Source organism: Taeniopygia guttata, chromosome 1 (assembly GCF_048771995.1).
Source record: "Taeniopygia guttata chromosome 1, bTaeGut7.mat, whole genome shotgun sequence".
NCBI lineage: Eukaryota > Metazoa > Chordata > Aves > Passeriformes > Estrildidae > Taeniopygia > Taeniopygia guttata.
Genome location: NC_133024.1, coordinates 52,641,039 through 52,668,692, shown reverse-complemented (window position 1 = coordinate 52,668,692; position 27,654 = coordinate 52,641,039).

Here is a 27,654-nt window from a genome sequence, read left to right as displayed (position 1 = left end):
AATTCTGCATAGAAGTTACCCAGTCACTGAGAACATTTACATACAAAAAAAGATAGCCTATCCACACAAGAGAACAGATGAGGAAATTTGCAGCTAAGCCAATAAAAAATTTATGCCCTGTTGTCTTCTGTGTTGCCAAAAATAGTTTTGAGTTACAAAGTAACTCACACCATTACACTGCATATGGAAATATAAGAAATTAATTACCAACAATAAATGGACACATTCAGTATTCCATTCAAATTCTACTTGAGTGGTGAGCCAATTTTTTCTCCGCTTGCTTGTTTTAGATAAACAGTGAGGTGATAAAGCAGCTATGACAATCTAAAATAACTGTGAAACTGCTACTGAACAACTTCTGCAACTCTTAATGTGACAGTAATCCTAACTCAAGAGGTGAACATCTCCTAAATTGTGAAATATGTTACAAATATTTTTCAAAAAGAATAACAAAGGGGAAATTCAGTCTCCTAAATGTATGTGTCTAGCAAAAGCTGAGTTGCCCTACAGTATCCTCTTTGGCTTCCAGTTGCTTGCTTACATACTCGCTCCAGAAGTACATGTATCTCTTGTGCCAGGGTGATTGGCTTTCCCAGATTTTTTGACATATTCTAAAAGCTACTAAAAAGGTATCAGCTTTAAGTTTAGAATAGATATTAGGAAGAAATTCTTTACTTTAGGGTAGTGAGAGACTGGAACAGGTCACCCAGAGAACTTGTGGAATCCCCACCCCTTGAAGTGTTCAAGACTCATTTGGTTGGACCTCTGACTAGCCTGATCTAGTGGGAAGTGTCTCTGCTCATGGAAGAAAAGTTATAAAATTACCTTGTTCTCTCATTAACAGGAAAATATATGTGGTAAAATCCATATGATCAACTAAACTGATGAAAGACTTATTCAGACAAAAATCACACATTCTTATTTGAACATTAATTTTTGTAGGTAGATTTGTGTAACAAAACATGGTTGGTTTTCAATTTATAAAGCATTTGAAAAGCTAAAGAGTTATATATAAATCACAGAGATAAAAATAATAATTTTAGCTAGATAGAAGCTTGTCAATCTATCTACTTCCTATGTACAAATAAAATCAAATTGCCACTTGAAAATGGAATTCTTCATAACTGAAATTATTGACAAAAACTTATTTTTCATGTTACTTATATGTTAGCGCCATCTGTCTTGAAGAGATTTTGATTACTGACAGTATAAATTATATTTTGGGGTTTCGGGTTTTCTTTCCATGCATTAATGTTGAGTGTAGTTTTAAATGGTTATTGGTATCTATTTATCCATGGAGGTAAAATAAAATTTTAAATACCTCCAGGTAATTAGAGAGCTCTCATCAGCAACAGCAATAAAATAGCTTCAATTATGTTGCACAGATATCTGTCTGACACATCCTTCAGATGACAACAAATATTTATTTGTTAATGAACATCTACAAACTAGCAATTCTGAGTTTTGAAAACAGAAACTCTCTGTCATCTTTTGCAATGAATTCAATAAATGAAACAGTTAAACACAAGACTCCTGGGTACACCAACAAAAAAGACAAAAGGAGAGTTTTAATGGCAGATGTAGTGTAATGGGAAATTAAATAAGATAAGAAAGATACCAGCTTTCTTGAAAATTACTGGCTGGGGCTGTGTTGATGTGTATAACGCTAGACTGAACAAGGGGACATTTCATCAACTACACATTACACTGGTTAAATATTCATTAAGTATTTAGTATGGTTTCCAACTAAATATTACACAGAATATTTGAAAGCAAGTGTCAGTGACACTGTTTACTTATGGAAAGAAAGACTTTAGTTTCAGATGAATAGATAAAGCCACAACAATCTTTTTAAAAAAAGAAAAGAAACAAAAGACTGCTCACAACTTGAAGAATGTCCTTCCTCTATTAATCTACTATGATAATCTCTCAGGTTCATTTTTATTTGTTGTTGTTGGGGTTTGTTTGTTTTTTAATTTAGAGTAAAATCCATGAGTGCCTGCTGTTATAGCTGATGAAGGACAGACCTGATAAACTTGTACAACCATATGTTGCTTAATAAAACACCACAGTAGTGTCAAGAAATAATTCTGTCTAACAAAACAACAAACAACAAAAAAAATTGCTACTGTAGAATATAAAGATAGTCAATCTTAAATATTTGTGAAAGATTGCTTGTGTGTCAGAATTAGAAATTAGGAAAAAAAAAACTTGTAGAATAAGAGTATGATTGCCATATCCTTAGAACAAATAATATTTCTTCTAAATGTCACTTAAAAATTATAGACATAATAAAATTATAATAATAGGACTATGTGTGCAATGTCATACAGGCTTTTTTTGAAGAGTACCTATAGTATTTTCATCTTCATGATTTCATTATGTTAAATAATTGTTCCTTTGGTTCATAGTAATAACCATTAATAATAATAATAATTGGTTCTTAACAATTATAATTTCAAAGGTTTACAGCAAACAGACAAGCAGATAAAAGACCATAGGAAAAAGTACTTATATCTAATAGGTGGATTTCATTATCTAACTTTACCACAAAAACATTATGTGAAACAGGACTTCAGTAGTTTATGCCACAAATAACATGTGAATAAGATTTATACATGAAGTATTTAAGAAATATATAACAGATGTATAACACAAGGGGAATACTAGAAGTTTAAGAGTTGAAAGGGAACTTAAAGATCATTTGGTCCCAATTATCCCCCACCCTACCCTGGGCAGGGACACCTCTCTAAAAGAGGTTGCTCAAGGCCATATCCAAAATATTACCAGGGTCAGGGTATACAAGACTACCTGAACAAGCTATTATTCAACACCCTTGAATAATTTCTTCTGTATATCTAACTTAAATTTCCCCTCTTTTAGTTTGCAGACATTGTACTTTGTCCTATCACTCAAGTTCCTGATAAAGTCCTTCTCCATTTTCCCTGTAGGCTCCCTTCAGCCTACAGGGAAGATTGTTATGAGGTCTCCAAGCAACCTTCTCTTCCCAAGGTTGAACAGCCACAAATTTCTCAGCCTGTCTTTGCAGAGGATGTGCTCCAGTCCTCTGACCAGCTTTTGGCCTTTCTCTGGACTTGCTCCAAGAGTTCTATGTCCTTCTTACATTGGGAGCATCAGAACTGTACTCAGAGTAGAGAGGAAGAGCCACCTCCTTTGTCCTGCTGACCACTCTCCTTTTGATGTAGCCAGGGATTCCATTGGCTCTGTGGGCTGTGAGCACACACTCCTGTCTCATGTTGAGTTTTGGATCAACCATCACCCTCAAGTCCTTCTCCACAAGACTGCTCTCAGTCAATTATCTGCCCAGCCTGCAGGTGTGTCTGGGACTACCGAGATCCAGTGTAGGACTGTTGAGGAATGTAGCTCAGGGTGTAGCTGCAGTGCAGGTTGCAGTTTAAGTTCAAGGGGTAAGGCACTGGGCTGAGGAAAGAGGTCTTGAACTGCTGATTATTTGCATAACAAAAGGCACAGGAACCTGTGGCACAGCCAGGTGACTGAAGACTCAGTGATGTGTCAGAAGCCAACAACCCCCAGACTTTACTGCCCTGAGACTGTCGGGGTATAAAAGCCCAGGGATTCCTTGGTTCAGGGTCCATTCCCAGAGGCACTCAGCTCAAGATGATATTCTGTGATTTTATCATTTAATTATGGCACCAGAAGTAAATTATTTTAAGGATAGGGACATCTGAAACTCTGCTATGGAAAACCTAAGGTCAAGCTGGTAATGAAACCTGATCTGATTGTGAGTTTGAGGTGCAAAGCAGCTTCAGTCCCAGCTCAGGTGGTGGCAGAATGGCTCCTGGGTTGTCACTGAGGGAAGTTTCCTTAACAAGGACCTTGAATTTCATAATTATGAACTTCATGAGGTTTGCATCAGCCCACCTCTCAAGCATGTGCAGGTTCCTCTGGGTGGCATCTCTCCCTTCCAGTGTGCCAGCTGCACCCCACAGCTTGATGTAATCACAGCTTGCTGAGGGTGCACTTGATCATTGTTTATGTTGTCAAAAAAGATGCTGAACCTTAGTACCAGCCCCAGTACCAACCCCAGAGGACACTGCTCATAACTGAACAATGATATATCTATCTATTCTGATTTCTTAACTATCTGATAGGTAACTGAAAGGAACTATTCATATGCTATGCATTTCAGCAATCCAATTGTAATTTTGTGGGACTGTTGAATCTCTGTGTCTTGGAAGTTCAATCATGCTGTGGACATCTGCATGCATAGTAGGAGATATCCAAAACTATTTGGAACTAAGATAAATAGTTTCACACACTGGAATGTTTTAGTGAGGTACCACTGTGAATTTGGCTCAGTTGTGTTTAGGAAATTGTTGGTGATTTGTGAGAAAGCTAAGGCCATAGCAAAATTTAAACACATTTTTGAGATGGAAATAGTTGGCAGGTAAGAATTCAGGAGAGAAAATGTGGAAAAGAAAACATATAAATGCCTTAAAAATAAGTAGGCAATTAGAAAATGGTATGTCAGCAACATGAAGGTCAGCATGTTCACGGTAAACTGCCCACACAAGTCAGAGACAGGCTGGTTTAAAGGACAATTTAATGCTATGTATGCATAATTATATAAGTAAGAAAAAATTTACATAATTAAACTACATAAACAACATATATAATAAGAAACAAATTATGAATAATATTCCAACTACTACTGTAAATTTCCTAGGAGGGGTGAAATATTTTCAGGGTTTTTTTATTTCTGTGAATGCACCAGAAGAATCACATCAAACACTATGAAAGACACAACAGCTTGACCCAGCTCTCTCTGAAGTAATTTATCTAAATGTGGATTGAATTAGAACTAGAAAAATTAGACAATGAACACAAAATAGGTCATTTCTACTAGTTAACCATTGAAGAGGATGTTTAAGAAAGAAAATTCACAGAAGGGTGAAATACATGGGATTTTTTTCCATTTTCAGTTTAAAAATGGTTAAAAATAATCTAGTGTCTAAACAAGAATCTATTTAAGTAAAAGGTTTGTGAAGTTATTAAAAAAAGCAAATTAATTGTTCGTTAAACATTGTAAATAAACTATTTTTTCCTCTTAAAGAGTGATATCCCATGAAGCTAAATATTGTTATTGAAAACTTTAAAATAATTGTTGTCTTCTTCTGCCTGATGAGAAAATACTTTTTCTATATTTTTATCCAAAACTACTTAATCTCTTGGTTAAAAAAATTATTGTCGCTGTTATCAGCATTGATTGATTTTCAAGAATTCAAACAAGTATAATAGAGAGGAGCAGACAGACTGTATTTCTGTGTTTCAGAGATGACTGAAATTCTGTACATATCACAGGTGAACACATAAAGCACTCATTTAAATTTTAATATTTTTAATTTGTCTTATTGTTTAAAAAAAATCAGGGCTTGTATAGCTATAAAGCAATTCTTATAGTCTTTTTAACCAGAACTCAACAAACTAATTAGCTTCTGATGCTAGTATATTGAAAATATATGTATTTATAATTACTTTAAAAATACAACATGTGTATGAGAGGGAAAACAAGTAAAATTTTTACATCAAGCATCAAAAAAATACAGAAAATTGTGCAGCCATTTGGAACTTTGTTTTTCCCCCCAGAACCTCTTTATTTCTTTCCTGGTTTCCCATCATAGAGATTGCTGCACTGATGGGAGATTTCTTATGCCTCCAAAAGGCTGTCTTTACTTGTGAAGCAAGGAACTTTTTAGAGATGTTGGTTCTGAACACTCACAAACTAAAATAAGACTGTATTCCTCATACTTGGGTTTTTGGGTAAGTTCTAAATGCATTTCATATAAAGGATATGAGCTATTTTTTCCTTTTTTCAAAGAAATAAGGAAATATCACCGATTACTTCTTAATGAGGGAATCCAGTTACCATTAGTATCTGTCAGATGTGTTTTGAAGGCATTATGAATGTGTCCAAAAACAAAACAAAAGAATGTAACAATTTTTTTAAGTTGAGAGAGTGTTGAATTTTAGTTTAACTCTTAAAAGATTGTCATTTGCAAATGTAAAAGTCTCAGACAATGAAGCAGCTCCTGAAAGTATACGGCTTAAACATTTCCACTGTTACGCAGAAACAAAGCCTTACAGGATATTTTGCTCTATGGGATTTTTTTTAATTAGATGCCATAGTTCTGCTTGTACTAAATATTTTTTTGTTTTATTTTGTTTCCATATGCAGTGTTTAAACTTGTCATAGTATATCACAGTGTGCTCTCATAATGAAAAAAAGGGATATATATATATGAATACATAAACAATATTGTACGTTTAATAGAAAAATGTTTTGGCGTTTTTTACAAGATTTCAATCTCCCTGTTATACAGCTCTTCAAATTCATGTTGGCAAAATTCCAAAATCTGCTCATTTAGTTGATTATGAGGCAGTGACACTGAAAACGAAGAACAGTCCTCCAAGACTGTTGCTGAGATCTGGTATTGGAAATTCTTTAATTTCAGGCAAAAAGAGTTGCTCATAGAGCTGAAATGATTTTGTAAATACAATATTTTGCAGGAATAATAAAAATAAAGAAGTGCTGTTATCAATAACTTTTCCACAATTATCAGTAGGAAGATAGGTTACAAATACAAATAAAATAGATAATCTGGCAACATATTAGACACTCAAATTTCAATTTTAATTAATTCAAATGGGTAGGTTTTTTTCTTAAAAACTATGGATATATTGAATCCTCATATAAATCACAAACCAAGCTAGCTGTATTAGCAAACATATATTGCAGTGAGAAAAGTAAAGTTTCACACCACTCATTTCTCTTCAGGTTTCTGAAAGGCACTTTGAACTAAATGAAGCTCAGTCAATGTGTTTCACATGATTAAAAGGATGAGCACAATCATTAACAAAACTGACTAATGGACTAGAGGGTTCTAAAACTCCCAAATGCCATCATGATGAAATGAAGACATTTTCTTATTAATTTTCCTGCATAGATCTTAGCTGGAGAACCAGGTATTCTAGTTATAATATATATGGAGTAATGTCTGTTTCATATTTCACAAGTTAAAATATAAATTCGAAGAATAGACAAGAGAGTGACTATATGGATACATAGGTACACATATCTACCTAGATAACAATCTTTGACCAAATAAAGGATATCGCCATTTATTTCTAACATAAATTGCCAAATGTTTAAAGTTCTGTAGAAGTTCAGTTTCTTATGCAGACTCTGTTTCTAAAGTTAACCCATATTGTTGTGTTAGATTTTAAATATAATAGGTAAGCATCAAATACTTAATTAAATAAAGATATATACCTTCATATTCTAGAAGAAATATCTGCCAGATTTTCATTCCGCTTATATGAGACAGTATGATTTATCAAACAGGAGCTCCATTAAATAAGGGAAGTGTCTTAAACATTATGACTTTATTAATCCTGAAGTAAAAATTTCTATTTTCAGTAGCAAAGATTGCTAAGTGTTTTCCCATATACTTAATCCATCTTCCTTCTATGTAAATTCAAAAGTTGATTATCACAAATTTATGGGTATATATAGCCCTCAAATGTTTTGGGCTTATTCACCTTGTAGCTATGATTGTATCCCCACCACATTAAGAGCTAAAGATTCTCCAGTAATTTATTCGTAACCCACGTTTCCATCAGATGCATTTTTAAATAGAAATAAAATATCTGTTTCTTTGTCTTCAATGATAAACTAGTAATAGGTCCTAACAGAAGAATTCCAGCATTCCATGTTTGTTAATCGTTTTTAGCAACAATAGTTTCCAGCAGGACCAGGGCAGTGATCATCAGCACTGGTGAGGCTGCAACTCAAATCCTGCAACTCAGTTCTGGGCTCCTCACTACAAGGACACTGAGGTTCTGGAGCATGTCCAGAGAAGGGCAATGGAGCTGGTGAAAAGTCTGGAGCACAGGTCTGATGAGGAGCAGCTGAGGGAACTGGGGTACTTTAGCACGGAGGAAACGAGGCTCATGAGAGCCTGTGTGTGTGTGTGTGTACGAGCGCACATGAGTGCACAACACGATGACACCACTTTATCACTCTCTACAGCTGCTAGAAAGGAGGTCTTAGTGAGGTGGTGATTGGTCTGTTCTCCCAGTTAACAAGTGACAGAATCAGAGGAAATGGCCTTAATTTGCACCAGGAGAAATTTAAATTGGATATTAGGAAAAAAATTTCACTGAAAGTGTGGTCAGGTATTGGAACAGGCTGCTCAGGGAAGTGGGAATATCACCATCCCGGTAGGCATTCCAAAGGTGCCTGGATGTGACACCTGGGGAGACAGTTTACTGCTGAACATGGTAGGTTAACGGTTGCAATTGATAATCATAGAAGTATTTTCCAATCTTAACAATTCTATGATATTAGGAATAATGTGTCCTTCCATTAATTCCATTATCCAAAGAACTTGGCAATTACAAGACCAGAAACCTACAAATGAATATAAGATTTTATTGGGCTGTTTTGTAATCCAGTCTGGGAGGATAGGTATTCTAGACTTAATCATCTCTGTATTGACTTTATTTCAAATTATTCCTCTGCTGTGGATTGGTAGAATGTCTAAACCAAATTACCTAGATGACATATGAATATGTGTTCTGAAATCTAGTTACATAGTGATTCAGTGTCACTATTAGCAGAATAATCTACAAATGGGATACCAATATATGAGTTTGCTAGTGACAAATACAAGTATCCAATGATTTTGGTAATCTGGATTGGAATCAACACCCAAAAAAAAGTGCTCATAAATTACAGTAATATCATAAAGTATTAGTTAATTGTCTCCTTAATTAAATTAAAACCTCAATAAAAACTTTTTTTTAGGTGAGAAATAATTTGCTTCTTACCAAGAAATCACTTTCATTATTCATTAAAATTTGCTGTGATGACAGAATTCACTAAAAATTAAAAGCAAAAAAAAAGTGAGGAAAATATCCTGAAAATACATTACTATTTAAAAATAAAATTAAAAACCCGAACAAACAAAAGCCCAAAATTTTTCATATGTTGTCTAACTTGAAATGTGGAAGGAATGAATAGCAACTAAGTTTCAATTTTCACTATTATTATTTCCCTAATAAAAATTAACAACACAGGTAATCTGGCCATCCACAAAAGTAGAAAAGTAGCAGCAACATCAAAAATTTTCACTAAGTCAGCCACAAAATAAACAGATATGATTTGCAAAATATGCATTCTTATGTTCAGCACACCTGAGAGACATTATTAGATCATATTGATAAATCATATTTAATAAGCTGTTTGACAGCACAAAACTAGTGAGTGGAAGTGGTGCTTCTAATTCATAAATGATGGGATCAATTCCATGAAAATCTGGAGAATTAAGTAAAACGTCCCACCTCTTCTGTGGTAGCTATAGTATACAATTTCTAAATTTCAGGAAGATGTATCAGTCCCACGACTTTTGACTAATCTGGGACAGACATTTCTCCCAAGGATTTCCATTTTGCATGCAGTAATTAAATATACCTAGATCCAGAGTGAGATCCCAGCTGGAGAGAAGAAATATTCCAATGAATATATGTCTATTTTATTCAAAATGGAATGGAATCCTCAGACATTTCAGAAAATTATATATTTTTATAGTGCTCTATTCCCAGTGTTTCTTCAATCATTGTTAGGTTCTCTGCCTGCAAAGCTGTTGGAACTATGATACAAGGATGTGATCATATTTTTAGTATAGTTTTTTTTAGGGAAAAAAAAATACCTATTTCTGGAAGATGTCTCAAAGAAGCTATTGGAAAAAAAAATGGAAAATCACATGGACTAATAAAACGGAATTTAATGTCTATGTTCAGGACAACAGTCTAAGAATTAATGTCCCAACAAAGCCTATACAAACAAAAGCCTGTAGTCCCACCAGTAAACATGTACAGAACCACAGGTGTTAATCATGTAAACAGCTACAACTGATGAGAGAAACAATTTTTGAGTTCTACAAGTACATGTCGATATTAAAACTAGTTATCTTCTTAAATCATGCATTGGAAACCTTTATTTATTTGCATTGACTAGTTTAAGTGAGGTGCCTAAAGCCTATATGTAAAATGGTAAGCAATTTGAATGCAATGTTGAGGGTCTCTATTTCTATCTTTTGAAAGATTCAATTTGCTAGTCATCTTAAAAGAACACCTCACACTGAGAGCATTTGTCAAAACAAAATTAGAGAAGATGGTGTTCCTGTGACGGCCCACCCCTCTACTGCTTCTAACATAATTGTCTAGTAATTTGAGCTTTCTGTCAGGAATTGATCTAGAGAAAATCAAGCAAAATGAAACATGACTTGACAGCCTACTGCTTCAGTCACTCTACTGATTGTAGAATCTCTATCCTTTCACTGTGTTCTGTTTTATTCTAAATAGGTGATAAGGGTTATTTTATTTTTAATCTGAAGACTCCTAGGAGGAAGCAAGTATTTCCTCTCTCCTTTGTTTTTGTGGGTGACTATGACTAAAAATCTTGGGGTTTCTTTCAGTTTCCTCCCACCTGCACATGGAAGCTTTCTGACATGCTGATTTTCAGAGCAGACATTCTGAGTAGTCAAATTCCTCTCCACCCTGCCCCAATTTTCACTCTGTACTCCACTTTCTTTTGCAGACTGCTGCCCAAAGAAATGGGTTGGCTTTGCTGTAGTACAGAATCACTCTTGGGCATTTCACAGTTGTGAGTTCTCAGACCTGGGATTCTAAAACTTCATAAGTGTACAACTCTGAATAATCAACCAAATGTGGGTACTGCTTTCGGCTGGGGTAGAGTTAACTTTATTCACAGTGGCTGATTTGGGGGTGCATTTTGGATTTGTGCTGAACACAATGATAATATAGATATGTTTATGTCATTGCTGACCAGGGCTTACACAAGAGCCAATGCTTTCTCTGCTTTTTGTAGTGCCATGCTGGCAAGAAAGTTCGGGGTGTGTGGGAGGTTGGGAGGGGACACAGCCAAGACCAGTGACCCAAACTGACCAAAAGGATATTCCAGACCATATGGCATCATACTCAATATATGAAGAGAGGCAAGAAGGGGGGGGGGGGGGGGGGGCACATTTGGAATTATGGTATTTGCCTCCCCTAGTCACTAGTACGTGTGATGAGGCCCTGCTCTCCTGGAGATGGCTGAACACCTGCCTGCCCATGGGAAGCAGTGAATTAATTCCTTATTTTACTTTCTTTGTGTGCCCAGCTTTTGCTTTCCCTATTAAACGGTCTTTATCTCAACCCAAGAGTTTTCTGGTTTTTACCCTTCCCATTCACTCCCTAGTTCCTCTGGTGTGGGGAATGGATGAGTGTTCATGTGGAGCTTGGTGGCTGGCCAGGTTTAAACCACAACAATGAAGAAGGATTATGAAAATCTCAAAAAAAAAAAAAAAATTGGACCTCAGTTTCTAAAAGAGCAGGTATGAAAACTTTGACTAAGCATTGTCAGTAATGACCTCTGACAGTCAACACTATTATATTCAGACTCTAGATGTAGTGAAACACTTCATCACTTATTCCATGCATATGAAGGTCATAATAATTTGATTATAAAAAGTATAATTTGATAAGCACTGTGCAACTTTTGTGACATGAGGTTTTAAGTCAAAACAAAGACATACCAGAAAAGAGATATATCCTCTAGCTCATGGCCATGGAGTGATATACTTATCAGTTGCTAGCCTCTTTTCAAATAATACAAAAAACACTCAGCACTTGGTAAAAATAGTTAAAACTTAAACACCTGACAAACTTATTAATTCATTGTAGAAGTAGAGCCTATAAATGTACTTGACCATATAATCATGGCCAATTAATTAGATCATTAAAATAATGTTGAGGATATTCTAAAGATACAGTCAGTAAACCAAGAAAATTTTAAAAGGAAATGAGTTGAAATATCAAAGTCTATCTCTATTTTATTTCTTTATTTCAGCGTAAGGTTGCAAAAACCCATCACAGGAACATTTCTATCGATGTAAAAAATGGCAATGTGGGCTGAGAACAAATAACATTGTCTACAATGTTCTCTACTGGCAAGTTTTATTTGTTGACAGTATATTACATCTGAAGCATATCCCAAATTTAATTTTTTTTGAAAGAGGAGGAGAGGAGCTAAAAAAATACAAATTTTATTCATGAGATTATACATACAGAAGTGGTATTTTGCAGTACTCCTATTTATATAGAATAGGTTGACATTACACATTTGTTATGAAAAGTGCCTAAACTGATCCAAGAGCAGACACAGTATTTCAGGGCTTTCACAAAAACCGAGTACTCACCAAAATACCAATCTATCTCTAATACAGATATATGAATTTTCATATTTATTTTCTCTCTAGTGTTGCAGTATGACTCGGCAATTAGTTCTCAGCTTAGAAATTATGAGTCATAACTTTCATAAGTGTTTGTAAGCAAAGCGGAGGAGAGAAAAGAAAACAGGTGGAATAAAAGGAAGAAAGGAGGGAGGGAGATGGAGGAAAGGTGAAAGAAGAAGGGAAGGGAAGGGAAGGGAAGGGAAGGGAAGGGAAGGGAAGGGAAGGGAAGGGAAGGGAAGGGAAGGGAAGGGAAGGGAAGGGAAGGGAAGGGAAGGGAAGGGAAGGGAAGGGAAGGGAAGGGAAGGGAAGGGAAGGGAAGGGAAGGGAAGGGAAGGGAAGGGAAGGGAAGGGAAGGGAAGGGAAGGGAAGGGAAGGGAAGGGAAGGGAAGGGAAGGGAAGGGAAGGGAAGGGAAGGGAAGGGAAGGGAAGGGAAGGGAAGGGAAGGGAAGGGAAGGGAAGGGAAGGGAAGGGAAGGGAAGGGAAGGGAAGGGAAGGGAAGGGAAGGGAAGGGAAGGGAAGGGAAGGGAAGGGAAGGGAAGGGAAGGGAAGGGAAGGGAAGGGAAGGGAAGGGAAGGGAAGGGAAGGGAAGGGAAGGGAAGGGAAGGGAAGGGAAGGGAAGGGAAGGGAAGGGAAGGGAAGGGAAGGGAAGGGAAGGGAAGGGAAGGGAAGGGAAGGGAAGGGAAGGGAAGGGAAGGGAAGGGAAGGGAAGGGAAGGGAAGGGAAGGGAAGGGAAGGGAAGGGAAGGGAAGGGAAGGGAAGGTCCTAAAGCCCTACTGTCTGTAAAATTCCTCTTACATGGTCATGTTTCCTCACTGTCATTAGTTTCAGGTGAGGTAGAGAAAATTTTTTTCATAGTATCTGGTACATTACCAAGCTTTGGGTGTAGAACGAGAGTAATGCTGATAACACACTGATGTTTTAGTTGTTGCTAAATACAGCTCACTTTAAAGATTCAAAATTCTTTCAGTATATTTCATGGGGTTATGGAAAAAATACTGTCAGCACATCTGCCTCACTACTCTGGCCAATATAAAACTTCCCTATTAAAAATCTCCCATCAAATAAAAATCAAAATTGGTACCCATATAAGGTGAAGAGAGAAACATAACTGAAGTTATTTTCCCTTAATTAGCTTCAGTGAAAAATTCAAGACTCTTTAATAAGAAGAATTACATTAGGCTTAGCAGAAGTGGAGAAAAGTTCTGAATACAAGGTAGGCCCATCAGGGTGTGTTCTTTATTAAATTAATCAGTCTGACAGTATGCCAATCATGTCTAAAATTTTTCATAATTTAAATAGTTTATTGATCTAAGAGGTGGTAAATGCAGCTGAAATAAACTGTGAAATTCTATACATAATAATAAGCTCATGTACAAAAATAATGCTTGCATTAGTAAACAGCCAAAAAAACAAACCTGAAAATTAACAGAACACAGATCTATTTTCTTTGCCCTGAAAAAGAACTGGGACACACTAATTGTATCTTTCCCTACTGAACAGGAATTGTTTCACATTTTTCTTAGCTTTTTACTATATTTGGTACAGTGATATCTTTCAAGGGGTAAATTTACTTTCCTTTTACAGATCATTACCAGCTGTAATCAGCCAATACAGTTTGCATGAAGTGGTTCTAGATTGTCTCTAAATTCAAACATCAGTTCATTCAGCATTGTAAAGCATACTAAATAAAAAGAAAAATGTCCTTGAACACTAATGCACAACTTTTGACTTGTAACTATAACAAATAATTTTCTATATTATTTATTCATAATTTAAACCTTTAATTTGTAAAGTATTTGTGCTTTGAAATACATAAACCATATATGTCCAAACAGTATCTTATGATAATCCATCAGGATTCTAATCCACATTATCTGCAAGTGTCATCATAATGGTAAGGATCAGTCTAAGCATTTGGCTGACTTTGAACAAGTACAAGCTTGAGTTCTAACTTAATGAAACAGGAGTTGGAGAATGCTAGACTTTTTCTCTCTTTTAGGTAAAATAGTTCATTATGCTGGTCAATATTCATTATGCATTAGTTCAAATTATGCTGGTCAGCCCTTTGAAATGAACTATGCATGTATGGGAGTGAACTTCTTAATGTGTATTCAATTCTAGAATTCAGACTCCAATCTGGTTACATTTGTAAACATATCACAACAATTTTTGCTCTTTTCCTCAAAAGTTTCACTGAATTATCCACACAAAAGTGAGAGCTCTGGAGGTGCATTTTTTTTATCTGAATGCAAGTTCCTGAATGGTAGACCAGTACAGCACAATTAGCTGGCTTTTGACCTAGGAAAAGGAGCACCTGCCTCATCAATTTGCTGTCTCTTTCTAAGAATTTGGTTTTTCTAAAAATAGAAGCACAAAAATAAATCTCAAACCCAATGAAAGCTGAAAAGTAAGAATGGCTTGGTTTACTTTAATCTCCAAAAATTGTAGAATTTTTGAGGTTGGAGGGGGAATTATCTGATCCAATCAAAGTAAATCATATTGTGCAGGCTCTTATCAAATTAGTATTTGAAAGTTTCCAAGAACAGTGCATCCACCACCCCTCTGATAGATCACTTTCATGGTACACAGTGTTTCCTATTATCTAACTGGAACTTGTCATAATACATATTCATTTCTGCTTTTTACCTATGTACACTCAGTAAATTTATGTCTGTCTTTTTAGCGCCGTTTCAGCTTGTGTATGCTTTCACAAGCAAAGTCTCCCATGCCCCTGTTTTGGAGCATTTGCATTATGCAAACAAAAAGAACTGGGGTTGATGTGTCTAGAAGAGAGACAGATGGCTTTGGGAGCACCTAACAGGAGCCCCACAGCACTTAGATTTAGTTTAGTAAGACGAGAGAGCCAGGCAGTTCACAGAAGTGCATGGTAGGAGGAAAAGAGACAGTGGGCATAAGCTGAAACAAGACAAGTTCAAAATGGCTGTGAAAAAAAGCTTTCTCACCATGAGGACAGTCAAAGAGTAAAGGATATTGCTTAGGAAGGTTTTGCAGTATCCATCTCTGAGAGGTTTTGGTCCTGTTTGGCTTAGACTCTGCATAACCTGCTTAAATTTCACCACTGAGCCTAGTAAGAATCTGTAAGCCTAGTAAGACTATATTGTTGTGTGGGGTGTGTCAGTATGTTGTGGTTTAACAGCTTGGTTTTTAGTTAAAGACAAAATCCAACAGTTATGGAAGCGATTCTCAGTGAGGACTGCTAACAGCTTCCTCCAGACCCAACAGAACCCATCAGCTGGCTCGTTTTGCACCCTGTTAAACCACTCAAGAAAGCTGAACACGCGCCTGTGAAATCACATTTAAAAATGAACAAACCCTGGGAAAAACGCTCTTACTTTGGGTCTTTGAACGAGTAACTGGACAATGGCAGGGCCAGGCCCAGCTCTGGCACACTGGCTGGAGCCCTGCCCTGTGGCAGCACTGGCCGGGCCGGTCCCGCTCCCCTTCGCAGCCCGTCCGGCTCAGCCCACGGCCTGGCCCGGCTGAGGTTCTGCTGCTGCCAAGCTCTAAGCAGGGCCAGGGGCCAGGCTGGCTCCTGCCTGGCTTAAAGCCAAGCCGGGCCCCACTCTGGCCACAAGCCGCCAAGGCATCCTGCTGGCACTGTGGAAAATCATGCATCTGAGAACAGAGGCAGCCCCACACAGAAAGCAGCCCCACAGCCAGGAGTGCCTGCAGCAGGGGCTGGAAAACAGCCCTGCAGCCAGAGCAGCCGCTCGGCAGGTATTGCACAGCCATCCCAGGCCCAGGCGAGATACTAACTCTTTCAGTGCACAGATGAAACTTGCAGGCATCAATCCTCTCTCGAGTGAGAGAAAAAGGAAAGGGTGAAGACATGTAAAGAAAACAACAAGGAGACACCGAGGTCAGTGAAGAAGGAGTCAAATCTCAGATGGGAGGAGAATGAGGGGATGCCTTAGTTTTGAGCTGAAATTCTCTTGTTAGGCTATGGTGAAGATATAATTGATAGGTCAGACTCATTTTTCTCCCTGTAACTCATGGAATGCATTGGGGGAACGTAGCGTTCTAACCACAGCTGTGAGCAGAGGTACCCATGTTGAAGCAAGCGGATATTGCAGTAGCTGTGATCCAATGAGAAGCTTGAAGAGATGAGAGAGATGAGAAACCTTGCCCCAGGGATGGGAGAAGAAAACTTCTGTTCCCAGAAATAAAAGAACTTTTGTTTCTATACTAGAATAGTTCATCTTTAAACCTCACCCCAATAAGTTGAAATGACTCATGGTGGTAGATGTGGGAAGACTACTAAACCAGGCAGCTGCTATTCATGAAAATTAAAATAATGAGAGAACTGTCTCTTGTGGAAAAGTCTCCATGGCATGGCAGGAGAGACTCCTCTCCCTAAATTAACTGAGGAAGGATTATTTTAGAAGTGGTAAACTGATTGAAAATACCAAATTTTGTCTCTTTATGTCATCAGGAGGAAAGGAAAGAAAAGCTGGGGGAGAGAAGTGTTATGGAGGTTTATTCTAATTCTTATTATTTTTCTTTTAGTTCTGTTAATAAAGTTTTCTTTATACTCTTTAAAGTTTTGGCCTCCTTTTGCCCTTCTTATCCATATCTTACAGTAGAAAATGAGTAAATAATTCTAGTGAGTGCACTGGCATTTGGCCAGCACTCAACCCACCTCACAGTCATAGCTGCATTTTACTTTGTTAAGCTCCTTGAGGAATTCCTGGAGGGAGATTTCCTTCACATTATCCTGGTACAGACATAAAAAACTTATAATTGCCAGTATCCAAAATTGTTCTAGATACCTTCAAAGAACATCAATAATTATTTGCCTTCAGGTGGACTTTTTTCTCTGATAACTACAACACCCAATTTAAGCCAAATATTGAATTTTCTTATCTTAAAGCCACATGTCCAAACCATACCTCTCTGGTTTTGCTATAAAGATACTACAAAAGGAAATGTCAAAATTCTTGTAAAAGCCATGGTAAACAACATCCCTATATGAAAGAAACTCAGCTAAACACAAGACCTACAATTGAATTGAACTATTTTGTTCTTAGTGTAATTGTATCCAGAACTAACTCAGGAGGAATACTGTTAAGGTATGCTCTATATTTTAGTAGAAATACAGGTGACCATTTTATTCACCAGTTGATAAGAGAAGAACTGAAAAGAAATTGCTTTGGTTAAGCAGAAACGTTAATTAGTTCTAGATGACCTTAGGCATAATCTTGACCTTTTTTTGCAAATTCATTTTATTCACAAGTCTGTATGTGAAAATAATTCATTTAGAATTGATACACTGAACACATCTCAAAATCATTCTCAGAAATTTTTTTGAAACATCTTGATATTGTAAATAAAACTGATTTAAAGAGTAATGCCTTTCTCTGAAATTTTGCAGAAGTCCTTTAAAGAAATCATAACAGTATCAAAGGATGTATAGACATTTATTATTAGTGTAGTTTTGCAGCTCTTTACCAAAGTATAAAATATTTTTATAAGCAAAATATATTTGTGTTTACAAAATCATCTGGATTCCTAAACCTAAGTGGAGATAAAAAGCTGTCTTTAAAATCTTCTGGACTTTTAAAAAGTTCTGACAAAGGCAGAAGTATTAAACATAAATGATGTACAGCTGGGAAAGAGTAGAGCGCATTATAGCATAAGCAGCTATCCTGGAAGAAAAAGTACAGGGGAACAATGGAATAAATTGCAGTTGATTATAAAATTGGTTGAGTTGTTTTACATTTGCTCTTAGCTAAAAACCTGTTCTAGTTACTTTACTACATTCTGAGGAGAAAAAAAAAAAAAGTGCTTTTTATGTATGGCTGATACTTTGGAAGACAAAAAATATTTTTCAAACTGTTTCCTGAATGAAAATAGCCAGGATGAATTTACAGCAGTGGTCCAACCTGGCCATAAATCTCCTGTGTGTTATCATGAAAATTATCATGATGAATCCTCAGCTCAACAAGAGGTTTTTGCTCCAGAAGTTCACGACAATTCTGAGCCAATATAGACTATCCATATCACCCACTTTTGTCAGTCTATCAGTTAACACATGATTTTCTGCCTTACCTTTAAGGACAAAAAAGAAAAGGAAAAAAAAAGATAAGTACATAAGGTTTTCTTAATGGGATGGTAAATGTTGCAATTCGTGTTTTCTGTTAAATGCTCTGTTCTATTATCTCCCATGTTTTTCCCCAGTTGGTTCGTCCCTAAGTTGTGCCCTCCCTTCCAGCTGTCCCTCAAGGTAGCTCATCCCCTTGTTCCAGACTCTTCCCTGCCTATCAAGACAACCCTGCGCTTTCTCTCCTGTCCATCAAGACAACCCTGCCCCTTGTTCTGGAACATTCCCTGCCATTCCTGAACAAGTCCCTAACTGAGCTCTCTCTCCTCCCCCCATCATGGTTGGCTGTTTCCCCGAAATCCCACCTCAAGTGTTTCCCTATACCAATAGGGGTTGTTGTTGTATCCACCCCTGGTTTCTCGATGCTTTAAAACCCTGTGCACAGAGGTGCTTGGGTCTCTCCTTGTCCTGGCCCATTCAACCTCATTAAAGTTGTGTTGGAGTATCAAGACGGGGGAGTCTCATCTTGCTTCCTTGCCCAGTCCCTGCCTCACCACATTGGAGCACTGCTTCTCTGGTTAGGGCTGCGATAGCTGTAAGGTTCTGCCTGTGACTTTACCCCAGCCAGGGCAGTTCCCCACTCTTATCACTGCTTTGGTACAACAGAGAGCTAGCCTGGGCTCCGGTAGGCAGTGGCAGGTAAGCTCAGAAAGTTTGTTACTTTACAGGTCTGTTTGATTTTATGTTATTCTCAAAATGCAGGAATGCCTGCATGGGGTACTTAAAGTGCTGCTGCTTCACTGCATGTTTTGAAGAAGTGTGTTATTAGTCCTGCAGTCCCCAAAATATAGTATAAACCCCACCTACTATAAAATCTATAGAAATGAAATTCTTTTACTTGGCTTGACTATGATAATAGTAGGAGCAAACCACAAAAAAAGTAGGCAGTTTAATATTGTGCCTATAATAATTTGATTGTGTAGGCCCTGTTTTATAGCCAAGATAAATGTTTCAAGATACTGTAATTATTATGAGACCTTTCTGCAATTAATGTCTTTTCTGAAAGTCAGTTCAAGGAGGCTTCACTCATTAAAACAGTCTCAAGCAGCTTCAGGCTCCTTCTTCACCCCTACTTGCAGTTTGCAGATGAAAAGTATGTTAAAAGATCAAGTAATAGCCATAATCTCCTGAGATGCAAATCAGCAAGATACACCAAGGACTTTCTTCTTCTAGAATGTTATTAAATTTTAAAGGTTCAATGATCCATCACTTTCAAGATCACTTTCAGGATCTTCTAGTCAAGCCGTATGTATACGATAGATAGAGCTAGTGGGACCTGGCAAAGCAGCAACAGATGGGAACGATGCAGTCCCTTCCCCTCTGACTGCTACTTTCCTGGACAGCAGAGACTCTTCAGGTGTATTATAAGGACTAAAGTCTATTATAAGGAGGTGAAATTCTGACCACATTTATGTTTAACCTAATACCTCATGAAATCCCTTGTATCTCATTAAATTCCTTGCTGATTGGGTACTATCTAATAGATTTTTCACTTAATACTTTTAAATTGTTTACAACCTACTTTAAAGTATCTCTGCACTCAGTTAAAGATGTCTAAACTGTTCCATAAGATGTAAAATCTACCTTACCTTCTCGATGTAACTGCTTAAGTTACTTGTATCATGTAAACAACAGGCCCTCTGAGACAGATTTTTTCATAATTAAGAGTTAACACCTTTGAAAAGTACACTTCCTACATACATTTGTTACAATGTTTTCACTGCAATTAAGCCCAAACTGGTATATTAATAGTCCCATATGTTCTTTAATTGTACTAAGTCCATAATTTCATAAAAGATGACTGGTGATCACATACATTCTCCCTTCACACACATGGCATATTGGATTAGATATGCAGCTGAAATTCTGAATAATTTTTCATGGCTGTTGGGAATAAGAGAAGAAAATACTGTCTTTTTATTAAATTTCTTATATGAATCATTCTTATGAATGAAACCTGTGTATTCTTTTGAGTAAAAAAACAGCTATATAAAATTTGTATTTGAATTTAATGCAATATCTATGCAACATTAGGGTCACTGTTCTGCAATCCCAAAAGTGTCCATGGTAATTGAGAAACATTTAAGTAACTGGTAGTGCTAATTTCCCATTCAGAACTTTATAGAAACATGGTAAATTTAGTAAAATTAAAATTAAGTCTGATATTTTGTTAAGCCTTCCCATGTCTTATAGATTGCTCATGTTTATTTACCAGCAGAAAAGAGAGCATGTATTATATAGATATTCATGTTATATATGAAACCTTTTAATTAATATATATTCTCCAAGGAAAAACTTCCTCTATTCTTTTAATAAGATCCATAAAAATACATTCAGATCTAAATTAGGCAGTTAGATCAGCCTATACAAACAAAATTATAAGCCAGTCCTTTGTACTCAAATTATTGCAATTGTTTTCAGTGTATGTCTAAGTATCTGAATCTCCCCTGCTGTAAACCATTCTCATATTAATGTGGCTATACGAGACTTATTGCGTAATTGGTCCAGAATATTTTTAATCATGGAAAGTATTTTTCGAATTATTAGCATTTTATTTTTTTTATTTTCTGTGTTGGCTTTTTGTTACTTTATTTGGGATTGTGGGTTTGTGTTCTTTTCCTCTGTAATGTATGTTCTAGGAGATTATTAGTTTTACTCTATTTTCTTTCTTCCTTAAAACTTGCTTAAATATTTAGAATTCTCAGTTCTTTCTGCAACAGAGAAAGGTGCAGTGCTCCTTTCAACCATGACAAGAAAACCATGTGTGTGAGAATGCATGAACTATGAGAATTGAGTTTCCGTGCACCAAAGGCAAGGCCAAAGCAACAGAGAACTTTTAGTAAAGCATTTGCATTAAACAAAATCTAGCCCCTTCATCTAGTCATTGGATCATTAAGGCTGGAAAATACCTCCATCACCAAGGCCAACCTTGGACCAAATGCCTACCACCATGCCAACTCAACCATATTGTGAACCTAGGTTTGTGTCTGATTACAGTTGCTTATTCCAGGATTGTTTAATTCAAAACTGTCCTAGAAGCTGAAATCAGAGTAACTAATGGATCTACTTAAGAGCTTTAATTGACCGGTGACTGGAGGCTACATAAGAAAGGAGCTCCTTTGGTATGCTTTCTGTGGTTTTTCATTCCAAAACTGACAATAGCTCAGGTTGAACAGAAGAAATCAGATAGATTTTAAGATAGTTTTATAGATTAATTTTACAAAACTCTTGGGTGAAATGCAAATTAGAAACCACTTAAATTTTGAGAAACACTTTTTTCTCTTTCGCTATGGAGGATCAGTTTTAGCAGTACCCTGTCACATGGAAACATTGCCTCTAGACTTATCTGAAAGGTTCTCAAGCCTACTTAACCAGTTCCTCAACCTCAGAGGAGATTCTGTCCTGGATCTTGACAGGATGTATGCACTCAAACTTAAGTTCAAGACCTGGAAATCCTTACAGTACTAGAAAATTTGCCATTCAGCTGCTGCCTAGATTCCAAAGTGAAGGATGGGGAACTGATCTGTATTGGTTGTGGAGCTAAACAATTCCAAATATTGTGCAAAACTTATTTTTCTTTACTGCTTTGTAGGCATCCCCACAAATAGCTGTAAGCATGTACAGGATATTGCAAAAAAGTACCTGTGTCTGAAAGCTGCATAGCAGTGCATCACGGCATAATGCTCAAGCCAATGTGTTTTGCTTTTACTTCAGATACCTTTTCTGCTTCCAATATTTAATTCCATGATAATGATGTTCTTTAGTTCCTTTGATTGCCTTTCTATGCTAGACTGAATCTGAGCCTGGAAAACTTGGTCTGTCTGAATCCTCTCAGTCTCCTGGCTCTGCTTATTTCCCTGTTGTTCCCAGTTCTGTGCATTGCAACATCTTCTTTTGGATACATATTTAGATATTCTGAAACGTAACTTGAGTCTGAAATATTTCAAAAGTTAAGAAAATCAAGATTTAACAAAACTTGATTCAAACATTTCTAAGATTAGAAAAGAAAGATAGTAACTTTGACAAGATCAAAATGACTTCAGGTATTCTTAAGATTAATTTGCTTTTGCCTTGGAGTTTAAGCCTATGAAATTATGATATCCTTTTCAGCCTAATTCTACATATATATATATATATATTTCTAAGTACATCTCCTTGTAGGGAATGTCTTTTTTTGTTGGTATCTCTTCCATGTATGATTTTTCTCAACTGCAGCATCTGTAACATTAAATCAAAATAAATCTAAAAAAAAATCCCCGCCTGAAATAAAGAGACTAGACAGACAGTTATTTCTTTTCCTTATTACTATAAAGAATATTTGTGTATCTAATATAATCTCTTCTATTAATACATTTCAGCTTCTTTGATATTAAATTAAGCATTTTTTCTCCTTTTTTTTTTTTCCCTTAATTTAATCACTGAGAAACAATACCTGCAGAAACTAATTGATTTCCAGTTTATATTCTGGTCTAATAGTTTTCTTCAAGAAATACAACATCTGGCCTTTCCTTAGATGATTTGCTTATAATTCACTTACTCTTGGTGTTTATATTTGAATGGTTTAGGTCAGGCATGTTAATGCTGAATGGTTTAATATCTGATTGCACCCTCCAGTTTTCACAATATTTGTCCTTATTAAGACTTTTTATCCCCTTTTCTAATCTTGATATAGCATCTGAAGTTAAAAGAGATTAGCATCCTAGTTCAGAAATCTAATTCCCTTCATATATGCTTTAAACCCTCAGTGCTCTGCTTTGCTTATGTGAATCCAGATGGCTCCAGAAGGTTTCTACAGCTTTTACATGGCTTCTACTTAATTTAGCATTATCACTTTTTTCCACTTGCCCACAATATTTTAATTGACTTTATTTTCTTTTGATTCACACGGTTTCTACTTTGGAAGCAACTGTTTAGCACTTGACTCCATGAAAAAAGACAGAGTTTTACTGCTACCAGAGAGCCTAAGTTAAATTTTGAGCTACTAACAATTGGCACAATGCTATACATTGTGAAGTTCTGAACAACCTAACATATACAAATTTTGATTCATTCAAATTTTATTACTTTTTAAATAGAGCACCAACCATCCTCTAAGCAAGAAAGTGTAGTCACCAATGAATGGATTTTCATCTCCTACAAATAGCTGCTAGTCTAATGATTTTGATCCAGGATTTCAATATAACAATATCTACTTTTATGTCTGTTTATGTGGTATTCATGGGAAATAATTAATTAATAATTTTAAGGACTACTTTACAGTATTTCTTGAAATAAACTATCTTTCTAATTGAGCATCATGGATTTTTAAATGCAAATACAGTGCCAGTTTCCTAAGAAGACTTCTGAAACAATAGGAAGGATCATATGTTGGCATTCTCAGCGGCAGACTGTTGACAAGATGATTATCCTCCCTGTGCTTGCAGCAGTCACAGCCTGTAATAAGAGGCTGTAAATTGTATGGGCCACTCATTTTCCCATTGCACTGTACGCAGGAGCTAGTGAAAGCTGAAAATCTTCTATTCTGCCCTTTTATGTCAGTTAAGATAATGGTGAAATTTACTTTTTCTTTTAATCAGAATATAATTGAGAGGTATGTGATGGTGCCAGAAAAGTGAGATCACTTAATCAAAGGGCAAATTCCATACACCCATCTAATCAAGAGCTCAGGGTTGGTGGTTTTTTTTTTTAGGGTTTTTTTTTTGTTTGTTTTTTTTGTTACCTGCATTGGAAATTCAAAGATAGCCTTGCCATCTACTTGTGTTGATCAGGCATTTCCCAAAGGAACTCTGTGCATGACACCCTCTTAATGAAGTGTTTATATGATATTTCTGCTTTATTGTTTTTTTTGTCCAAGGGCATAGAGCATAGGGGAAAAAATTAAAAATGCAAGCATGTTTTTCTTGATGATATTTGATTATTAAATATTTCTATAATATTATAGGATAGAGGATTTTAAAATTATAAAATACTTGAAGAAATTTTTTTTCCTTTTTTTAACTTATAATATTAGTAAGTATAACATTCAAACCTACTTTCTGCAATCTAAAGGATGCTTGAGCAAAAGATACATTAGAATAGCTATCTGTCAGATGCGGGCTTTGTGTTTTTAAGCACAGACCAACTGCTAGTTGGCACACTGCTCAATGCCTTTTTCTCTTGGAACAAAATTAGCATTAATCTGGCAAATAATTCATTATTCTATTCAAACTTCTGTTTCAATAAATATTTTAAGTATAAATGGATAGCCATTAGTGTTACATTGTAGAGTTACTTTTTGTTTTTTTAATTATTGGAGTTAATACTATTTTACTGTTGTTTCATATCTCTGCTTGTCATGGCAGGATTTAGTACTTCCATTCACTGTCCTATTTAGGGAACATATTTTCATAATTAGTTCTTCTCTTTCTAACACATTAATACAGGCCCATCATTTTATAAAGGTGTCATTAATCAAGCTGTTTTGTGAGATCCAAATGAAAGGATGGATGCCTAAACAGAAAAAAAAAAAAAAATCACATCAAAAAGCAATGGAAACTCTGCATTAAAAACTTCACCCATAGACAGATGTCCTTTGAATGTGGGGGAGTTACAAAATACAAAATCCAGATTAAAAAGAGAAATTTTGCAAGCAAGACAGAGTCAATATAATATAATTGGCTGCATATCAAACTGTCACAGTGATAAAACAACTATTAGAAAATTTACATTAGATTACTTAAGTTAGTTATCATTTCCAAAACGGTGAAAGATTTAAAAAGAAAAACCCATACGTTCTGGAATACGTAAAATATATTTGAGCAAATTTCATGCAAGAAAACCAAACACAGATTCTTACTATATATCCACCTCAGTCATATGCATAGATCTCAAAAGAATAATCATACAGAATTAATAATTATCATTAATAATAATTAAATAAGTAAGCAGGATTGTAATTTCACATTTCAGAGTTGTGGCATTTTTTAAAAACAGGATTTTGACCTCTGATGTGTCTACTCAGCAGCTAGAGTTTTTGAGACAGAGAAAGGCAATTCCAGGCATAAACTGCTATAATACATGGCTGGGCCCTACAGTTGGAAAGGAACTCCACAACCAGTGCACAACATGAGATGCACACCTTCAGAAGTTGTAACTCTTCAGACCTGCTGCTCACACAAAGTGTATGCACAACCAGCCTGATTCCTGCTCTATTCAGTCATAATCCATTTAAACTGAATGCTGCATAGTCTTGCTTTGTACCTTGATCTGTGGTTGCTCTCAGAACCATTCGGAGACATAGGCAAAGGCCTTGAAAGAGATCATGGATAGTAGTGACCTGTCTAAACAATAAAAAACAGTCCTTATTTGAGATGTCATAGGGTGTCTGAGACATCTGCAAGGGGCCAGACAACATGCTATGAAATGTAAAAAAGAGAGGAGTCTTCTGGAAACCAGATGGAAGCTGAACTAGATATGCTAAGTAATGTAATGTCATTAGACATTTTTTAGACATGTAAATGCAGTCATATCCCTCGCAGTTAAAATGTAGTGTATATATATATATATATATCATTATAAATATATGTATTTAAAATATATATATTGTAAATGTATGTATTAAAGTAAAACCAGTCTCAGAATATTTATTTAAGAAACTTCCTGTCAAGGCTTCACTTTAAAATTACATGAAAAGCTAGACTAAAAGTGAAGGTTTAATTTAGTTCGCTTTCTTTTTAGAAGAGCAGTTTACAAGCAAGCCTTTCATTCATGAACAGGTGTTTTTGTAGTAAAATATTACATATTTATCTGATAAGCTCCTCTAGTTTATGTGGTACATATACCACTTGAACAAGTTTTTTCAAAAATGTTATTTAGTTGATTTTAAGAAATTAAAGCCTGCTATACAAATTCGCATTTCTCTTAAGCAAAGTGACTGTATTTTATAAGAGTTTTAAGGATGAAAGTGTGAAAAGAAGAGGAAAATAATGGTTTCCTTACAAAAAGATGCAATTATCAGATTTATATAAAAAATTTCCAGACATAAATTTTAAATCAAATTGCTTGTTTAGAAATAATTTATGAAAAACCTAGAGAAAACAAGAAATATACGAGTTGGGATTTTTTACCAATTATAAACAAAATTAATAAATGGAAAGTTAGCTTTCTGAACACTACAAAGCTATTTAGCTACAGTCTGATTAACTGATTGTAGAGCATTTTTATTCACTAATTAGATTATTTTCAATGAAATTTGTGTTTCATTCACTATCATCTCTATAGAGTAGCTCTTCAAATAGGGTATCATAAATAGGTTGATTCTCATATGAGATACTGATTACAAACTCACTGTGATCTTATTTAATTTCGTTCAAGTTCAGTATGTTAAAATAATTCAATTTATTAATTTGGAGACAAAAGAGCTTTCATGGACTCATTTATATTTGTTTTATAGCTGTTTCACTGAAAGGAAAATAGATGAAACAAAGGACATAGTACTTTCCTCTTGCATTTTTTAACTTATTTCACACACCATTATGCTTCACACCTTCTGTTCAGACATCCTTTATGTCTTTGTTTGTCTCCTTGTCTCATCTCTTTCACATATGTTTTCAATTTTTCCCAGCTTTTTAGAGCAATTCATAGGTACTTCAACTGAGTAATTCACTTGACTATATTAATATTTTATTAGTACTTAACTTCTACAGCCAGAAAGGTCTGACAGTTGGACTTTTAATTATAGCCATTTCATCTTCATCTCCTACCAATGCTTCTTCGCCTTTCAATTTTTTTATAACTCATCTTTCATTCTCCTTGTCGTTAATGAATTTCAAAACCATTCATAATGACAACTGAAATAAGTTTTGTGTATTTGAATATTTATCTGAAATTTGAAGGCCTGCCATATTAGGATACTTTGTAGATCAAGGTGATGTCTAAGTCCTTCAAAACTTTAGGATGATCTATTTAAACTGAAATTCAAATTTTTCTTCTTAAATTAAAAACATACATGAGATACCATAAATCATCAACTTCATCACTGTCTATTTCAGATACTGAAAATATTATCTAGGCAATTAATTTCAATTTCAGAAAAATGGTCTTATTCTTTATTTCAAACCAGCTGGAAGTTATCTAGTCATTACGATCGTGACAAACTGTGGGATGGGGCAACTATCCTTTCACTGTCACCTTAGAGAATTTTCAGTTAAATGT